We start from the raw sequence: 7,981 nt of genomic DNA on the forward strand, positions 1-7,981 counted from the left end.
GCACAATCATTTAGATATTTTCAGATTTGCAAAGGCAGTTGCAGCAGGAAGCAGTATTTGTGTATTCCTTTCTGTTTTCTGCTTCTGATTTTTGAAACAATGCAGTTCTCCTCGAAGTCTGTTAAACAGCTGACTTCGGTGGCATTGTTTCAGGAGTCAGAACAGGAAAGGCATACAATAAAAACAGACAATAACAAATTGATTTACAAATAATATTAAAACCATTGGACATTATTGGAAAGTTACCAAGAATTACAATTTTGTTAATTATGAAAAAAAATTACAGGTATGGAATCTGGAAGCCCATTATCCAGAAAGATAAGAATTACAGGAAGGCCATCTCCCATAGACTCCATGTTAATAAAATAATTCACGTTTTTTAACATGATTTTCTTTTTCTATGCAACAGTACCTTTTACTTGATCCCAGTTAAGATACAATTAATCCTTATAGAGCAAAACAATCCTTCTGAATTTAATGTTTTAATGTTTTTTTAGTAGACTTAAGATTTGGAGATCCAAATTATGGAAAGCCCCCTCATCCGGAAAACCCCAGTTCCCAAACATTCTGGATAACAGGTCCCATACTTTATATAGAGGCTTAGGGTGTGCATTTAAAACAATTTAAATAACAAAGATAAATTGCTTCTGCTTGCAACAAACCAAACTTATGGTCAGGGCCGGATTTACATAGTGGGCACCCCTAGGCCCACTGGCATTCGTCGCCCCTGTCCCCTCCCCTTTATTCGTCCAATGGACCAAAGCAATGGGGATTGGTGCATGGGAATTTAAAAAATTACTGTATCTCCAGCGCATCCCCAGTGATTTTGAACCAATGTGGGTGTGGTTGGGCAGCATGCCTCCCCCCTAAAATCCTGCCACCCTTGGCCCGGGCCTAGATGGCCTTTCCACAAACTCAGGCCTACTTATAGTGAATGATGCTACACACTTTTAATTGCTACACACTTTTACTTTGTAAACATATTACAAGGGCATGAAAAACAGACACTAAATTTCCCATATTTATATGCAGACAGATTAATGATAAGGTTGCACTTCTCAATATTATGTCATATTTCCACAATGGTCATTCTCTTTATTAATGTATAATACACAGGAGCCATTAATATCCTGTATATTATATCCTTATAAATGTTGCTTAGTAATGTCATCCGTTATAATGGATGATTAGCGATATCATTTGTGTCATCATCAGTGAAACTTGTTTATTGTAAAATGAATGTACCGTTTTAGATTGTAAACTCTGTGAACAGGATTACATAAACAGACAGCAGGTTAAAGTCCATTATTCACATTGCTAGACTCTGTGAGCAAACAGGTGCATTAACAAAATAATATAAAACAAACCCTTTGCCACACTTGGGCTTTTAACTAATACACAGGGTATTGTCCCTATTAGAATTCACATCTGATTATAATAAAAATATATATATAATTCCACAGAGGCTGTACCTTTTTGATGTCCTTTTTTCCCAGTTGTTCCACACAGAAGGCAGATCCCCACTCAGCTCCTAACTCTCACTCTGAGACCAGCCTGCTAATTATTCCCCAGGTGAGACTTTCTAGGAAAATTAACCCACTCAGGACTACTGTACACATGGGAATAAGAGATGATATCTCCCGTCAAACTGTTTTCCAGTTACCGGATCATAGTTCCTTGAGCAGGGCTCTCTTTAACCTTTAGTTATGATTTGTGTTTGTCTATGTAATCTATATGTTTAGTGTATATAGGTATGGGACCTGTTATCCAGAATCCTTTGGATCAGGAGTTTTCCAGATATTTCCATAATTCATACCTTAAGTCTACTAAAATTACATTTGAACATTAATTAAACCCAGTAGGGTTGTTCTGCCTTCAATGAGGATCAATTATATCTTTGTTTGGATCAATTACAAGGCAATGTGTTATAATTACAGAGGACAGAGGATATCCTTTTTAAAAATTTGGATTATTTGGATAAAATGGAGTCTATGGTAGATGGTCTTTTCATAATTCAGCGCTTTCTGGATAATGGGTTTCTGGATGATGGATGCCATACCTGTACTCCTATTTATTGTACAGTACTGCAGAACATAATGGTGCTTTATAAATACGTGCTATTAATAATAATGATAATAATACCCTCTCTTTGCCTCCCAACATCATGAAATCTGTGTGACAAGCACCACCTTTGACACCGAATGCCGTATTGTAACCCCCTTATGTGTCTCTAACTGTAATACCTGCTTCTTCTATATCTGCTTCTGCTTATCTGTATACTGTATGTGACTTCAATGAAATGTTATTGTAACTAATTTTTTATAAGCACATAACTTTAAAAAGAAAATTAATTTAAGTGTGAAAATATTAGTTCTCATAGAGAGGGGCGAATTTGACCCGTTTTGTTTCGCCAAAAATTTGCCGCCTTTGAAATGACGCTGATGCCCATGAAAGTCCAAAAAAATTTGTTGCGCAGCGAATTCTTTTTTTGACGCGCCTCTTTTTTTTTTTATTTCTCGCACAACGCCATACAAGTCTATGGACGTCATATCCGCAGCAAAACAAGGCGAAAAAATTCACCCATCCCTAGTCAGGAAAAGCACACAGCTCTTTGATCTGTTTATCCTGGGCAAGGATCATGTCATGGTTAATAATAGCTTGGTACCTTAGGGCTGGGACCAATGAGCGTTTTTCCTCAGATCGGCGCCCACTGACAAAATGTAGAACGCAAGTTGGACGGAGTCGCAGGCGTCAAGATATAATTGGACTGAGTGAAAAGTCGCAGATAAAAACTACATTATATCCGATGCGACACAACTGTCAGATGTGAACGCAGAAAGCAGCGTCTTCATCCGACAGTCTGACCGTGTAGTTTTTAACTGCGTCTTTTCGTTCAGTCCAATAATATCTTGATGCCTGCGTCTCCGTCCAACTTGTTGCCTATGTTTTGTCGCCGGTCGCTCATCTGACGAAAAACTCTCGTGAAGTCCAGCCCTAAGTCTGAAGACACATGTTTATAATAGTGAATCGGTTGTTGTGATGCTCATCACTGCACATTAACAATGGTGAGACAGTTATTAGCTGTTCTTTGGATGGAAGCCCTGTTCAAACAGATCTGGAGCTGCTCACCAAAACTCTGCCTGCAAAGTCTTAACTAGTCACTAGTATAAATGAACCCTAAGGCTGAAAGGGATTAGTCTGAACATAACAATTACGCACTGGAAAGGGTGTGCAATTGAGAACATGTATCTTTTTTCAAAAACAAGTCCATGAAAGGCAAGTGAGGACATGTTATAAATCAATTATTGGCCAATAACAATAGGTGGCTGTCTATACTAAAAGGTCTTGTAGAATGATTCTATTAGGCACTAGGATTGTGCCATTCAAATGATTCATTCATAGCCAAGCATTGTTGGTGAAAAAATAACCTTTTGAATCAATCTTCCAAAGGTTTATTTTTCTCAATGTTTTGGTCCCCCACAGTGACCTTCGCCAGGAGTCAAATAGTGCAATAATATATAATAACCCATATATAAAGTGTAATATATATATATATATATATATATATATATATATATATATATATATATATATATATATATATATATATATATATATATATATATAATATATATATATATATATATATATATATATTGTATATAGGAATATAGTGTAAATATACAGTATATATATATATATATATATATATATATATATATATATATATATATATATATATATAAATATATAAGTTGTGCAAACAAGCAGTGAATGATTTAGACTGAAAAATGCAAAACTGGCAGTATGTTGCTCCCAGACATGATTGCATAATGAAAATAATAAGAATGTTTCCTATACAGTATTGCTTCCATAGACCCACAGGTTGCAATATAGCCCTGCTATCAATATGGACTCTCGCAATCTCAATCCATGTTGTTCTGTATTTCTGTTCATTGTGCAACACAATAGTTAGTCTATTTGTGGAGTCTGATTGCCTAGCCAGTGCCATACATTACAAGAAGTAGGAAAGTTAGTATATGTTGATTAAGCTAAAGATACTTCTTATGAATGTTGCCAGATGTCTCTTCAAAATGCCATTGATGAGCTCAGTAAAGGATCTCTAATCAGCAAGTAATGAAACAGCAGGGGGTTAATCATCTCTGTCATTGTGTTCATGTTCTTCTGTCAGTGTGTGCCAGTATGTCACTCTTTTGTGCTAGTATATTGTGCTGCATGCTCGTATGCTATGCTGTATATGTCCTGGTGTGCAGAAATGTCTTACTATGATGATGTTTGGGAGTGACGAGTTCTCATTTCATTTATGTATTTTAAAATTTTAATGACTTTGTTATCTTAGCCCTTATCACTATCACTCTCATCACCTAAATCAGGCTAATATGTAACAAAAAGTTACAGTTACCCATGGTAGGTTTGTTTTTAAACAGGTAACCATTAAAGGAGAAGGAAAGGCATGTTATACTTATGGGTGCCAAAAGTTAGGCACCCCCAAATGATTGTATTTACTTACCTGAAACCCCGGGGCAGTGCCCCTATCAACCATGGGTTATTCCAGCAAGCACCACGGAGCGATCTTCTTCCTGCTTTTTCTTCTCACGGCTGCACATGCGCAGTAGAGCAAAAAGCCAGACTGACTATTTCGTTCTACTGCTCATACGTCTCCCACAGGAAATTTGAAGAAGAAGCAGGAAGATGATTGCTCCGTGGTGCTCGCTGGAATAACTCCGGGTCGGTGCAGTTTTCTCCTGATAAGTACACTTGCCCGGGGTGTCAGGTAAGTAGAAACAATAACTTGGAGGTGCCTAACTTTTGGCACCCCCAAGTAAAAATGCCTTTTCCTTCCCATTTAAATGCTACTTGTTGATGGGTTACTATAGGTGTTTAGACCAGTAGCAAACGGTGCACCTTTGGTTACCTAATTCCTTTTTACATTGAGTTATTACTGCCATCCATGACTGGAGCACCTGTACACAGGTGTAACAGTTTATAACAAACTATATACAGTTTTACAAGGTATAAATATATATATATATCTATATATATCTATATCTATATCTATCTATCTATCTATCTGTCTATCTATCTATCTATCTATCTATCTATCTATCTATCTATCTATCTATCTATATCATCAGACAGCAATGTAAGGATCTATATAAACAGTGGGGAAGTATATCCTGTCTGCTGTTAGTTAGACTCAATGTTTATATGTTTAGACCATTGCTGTTTTCCTGGCACTAAGGGTTGAAAAGATTTTACAGAAGACAATGTCCCACCAAACCATATAAAGAAGAGCTTTCAGAATAACCTTTCAGGCATGTAATAAGTTTTATGATTCATTACATTCATTTGTATTCTTTGCTGAGCTCTAGATAAAATAAATTCACTGTACTCCAATTGGCCATTGGATATTCATTTTTCACCATGGATTATACCCTTTGAAATTGGCTTACTCAGTGACACGTGGCTTGACTGCCTAGCATATACTAAGCAACTTGCCCTTCTTTGGTCGGCTCAGGTTAATTACGATAGGTTTTTGGTATTTGCTGAAAAATAGTTTTGATATGCTAAAGGGCATCTGCTAAAGAGACCGTCACGGAGAACTCATGTATCATCATGAATCGGATCCTTTCTAAAACCACGCTTTAAATGCTTTATCTACTTTGCTGCCTTTTGTTTTAGTTATGTAAATAAGCAAAAGTAATGTGACCTCCATCTAAAATGAAAAACACATGGTATAAATACATATGAAAATGAAAACATTATCCATTAAAAAAATGAATTAAATGAAAACACATTATTCATTACTATCCATGGTTCAACAGGAGCTCTCATCTTCCCAAGCTAAGCCGTTATAAATGAATTTTATGCAGTTAGCATGTATATATCTGCTTTGTTTAACCTTCTCTTAGAGTACCCATAGCCTCGTGTCTTTTAAAATCTCCCACTCTTAAGGCACAATTGAATCTGAATAACAGAAAAAAAAACATTTATAACATTCACCTATCTATATATAATACTTGCTCAGGGTCACGCCTAAAGACCTCAATAAATATTTGTATTAGGCTGACCGTTTTGAAAGTTTCCTCTTCAGTCTTCCGAAGTCACCTGAAGTTTCCTCTTGTGCCAACTTAGGAAGATCGAAGTGACACATGGGTTTTACCACCAGTGATTCACTTTATTCTCTAGTGTAACAATTCCAACTTGGCCAGGCAGTGTAGTTGATCTTATTTGGGGCCTTATTAGTGCTTTGTAAAGGAAAACAGTTACCCTTTCCTCCACAAATCTCTGTCCCTTTTTAATACAAACCAATACCTTGCTGGCCTTTCCTGCTGCTGACTTATATTGTTACAGATACATTTGTTATGCACAAATTCCACCAAGGGTCTGCCTAAAGCTGGCCAGAGACAGACCCATCTCCCGACCTGCCACTAACCATTCCGATCAAATAAAGTACAAAAGAACAGATCAGCCGATGTTCTGCCCCTGACAGCAATCATACGAAAGTTACGTCCGACCAAAGCTAGTGACAGTCTCCCTCTGAAAATCGTACGATCGACAATACATGCAGAGATATTACCCACAGCCAACAGAAATCTTTTAACCTGTCCGATTGACCAAACGACTGATCTCCGCCAGACTAAAAATGTCGGGACTCTCCACACACGGTCCGAAAATCATACGAATCGGAGATCTTTGCGTCTATGGCCAGCTTAACTCAGTTCATGGCAAAAACAAAATGCAGGTGTCGATTCAAGTAGATCTAAATACAGAATATTTTTATTCTTTTATTTCTTGTCACTGTTTTTGGGAGAGATTTAAAAAAGCATTAATAGAAATGGTTAAAATGTACTTTGTGTGCCTTGCCACATCTAATGCAGTATTTTACAATATCTGCTAGTACTGTATGCCTCTTTGTGCATGAGCTGTCTGACCAGTTGCCTTAGAGCTTTTTGCTTCCCAAAAGTTACAGTGGATTTGTGACAGGGTGTATAGTTCCATGCCCTAAATCTGTGTGAAATCATTGCCCACTTCTGAGGTTGAAGATTCCTTGACACAGTGGTGTTCTGTACAAAGCAGCTGAACTGTACATTCCATTTTGCTGGGAAAGCAGTTATAGAGGTGCACTGTCTCTAGAATGGCAGGATAACTAATATAATCTACTACACTCTCTGTTGTTAGTGCCCTTTACATTTTAACCCCAACTGTTGGAAATGTTAAGGCCTGGAGAAGAAACTGTAATAGTAAGGCTGAGTTATTTCAAACATGACACTAGAGACAACCTGCTTGTGTCTGATTCATTCAGGAAAATTCCAGACTCACTAATAACAGACAGATGTATTGCATCAAAGAGACAATAACCTCACTCATGCTCTTTCTACAACACTACTAAATATAGGGATTCCTATGAGGAGAACAGTGTATGAAAAGGCATTAAAAAAACTGACACTTGGGGTTGGAAAGAATGAACATATAAAAAAAATCATACAGCTTTTTAATGAATCTCTTCTCTTCAAAGGTGTCTGTTTTTTGGGTTGAAAAGGTTAAATTATATCTAGTAATGCCTTTTTCTTGTGAAAGGCAGACACGTGATATTTGAAAAACGTGTGCTTCTTCATAAAACATTAATGACAGGTTAGCATGCCTCATTAGGCTAATAGGACCACAATGTATTTTAATCTTTAACTTGATCAGAGTGTATCACAAGCAGTCAGGGGTGAAACCGCACATTGGAATGTTTTATGATTGAGGGGAACATTTCAAAATGCTTTTACAGCTCCCAGCCTCCTTGGGCTTCACAGTTTTGACAAATTACTTATTGATGGCTTATATTTAATGTTTTTTTAACTTGTTGCAGGAAGAAACAATGTTTCTATTATAGTACCCAAAGGATGCCTAGCAATGAATACAGAATTTGTTTGTACACTTATAAAATCACAATTAACTACAAGACATCTGC

At 36.9% G+C, this 7,981-nt stretch overlaps 1 long non-coding RNA gene across 2 annotated transcripts in view; it reads right to left on the bottom strand.

Moving 5' to 3' along the window:
- The window catches only part of LOC108701463, a 28,128-nt gene extending 26,566 nt beyond the window's left edge, over positions 1-1,562 (bottom strand). For both annotated transcript variants that reach the window (XR_001933180.2, XR_005964145.1), the window contains exon 1: positions 1,473-1,562. This is a non-coding gene — a long non-coding RNA (uncharacterized LOC108701463). The remainder of the gene's footprint in view (positions 1-1,472) is intronic.
- Between the last annotated feature and the right edge of the window lie 6,419 nt (positions 1,563-7,981).

The sequence above is a fragment of the Xenopus laevis genome, chromosome 9_10L (genome assembly GCF_017654675.1).
Source record: "Xenopus laevis strain J_2021 chromosome 9_10L, Xenopus_laevis_v10.1, whole genome shotgun sequence".
NCBI classification, from domain to species: domain Eukaryota; kingdom Metazoa; phylum Chordata; class Amphibia; order Anura; family Pipidae; genus Xenopus; species Xenopus laevis.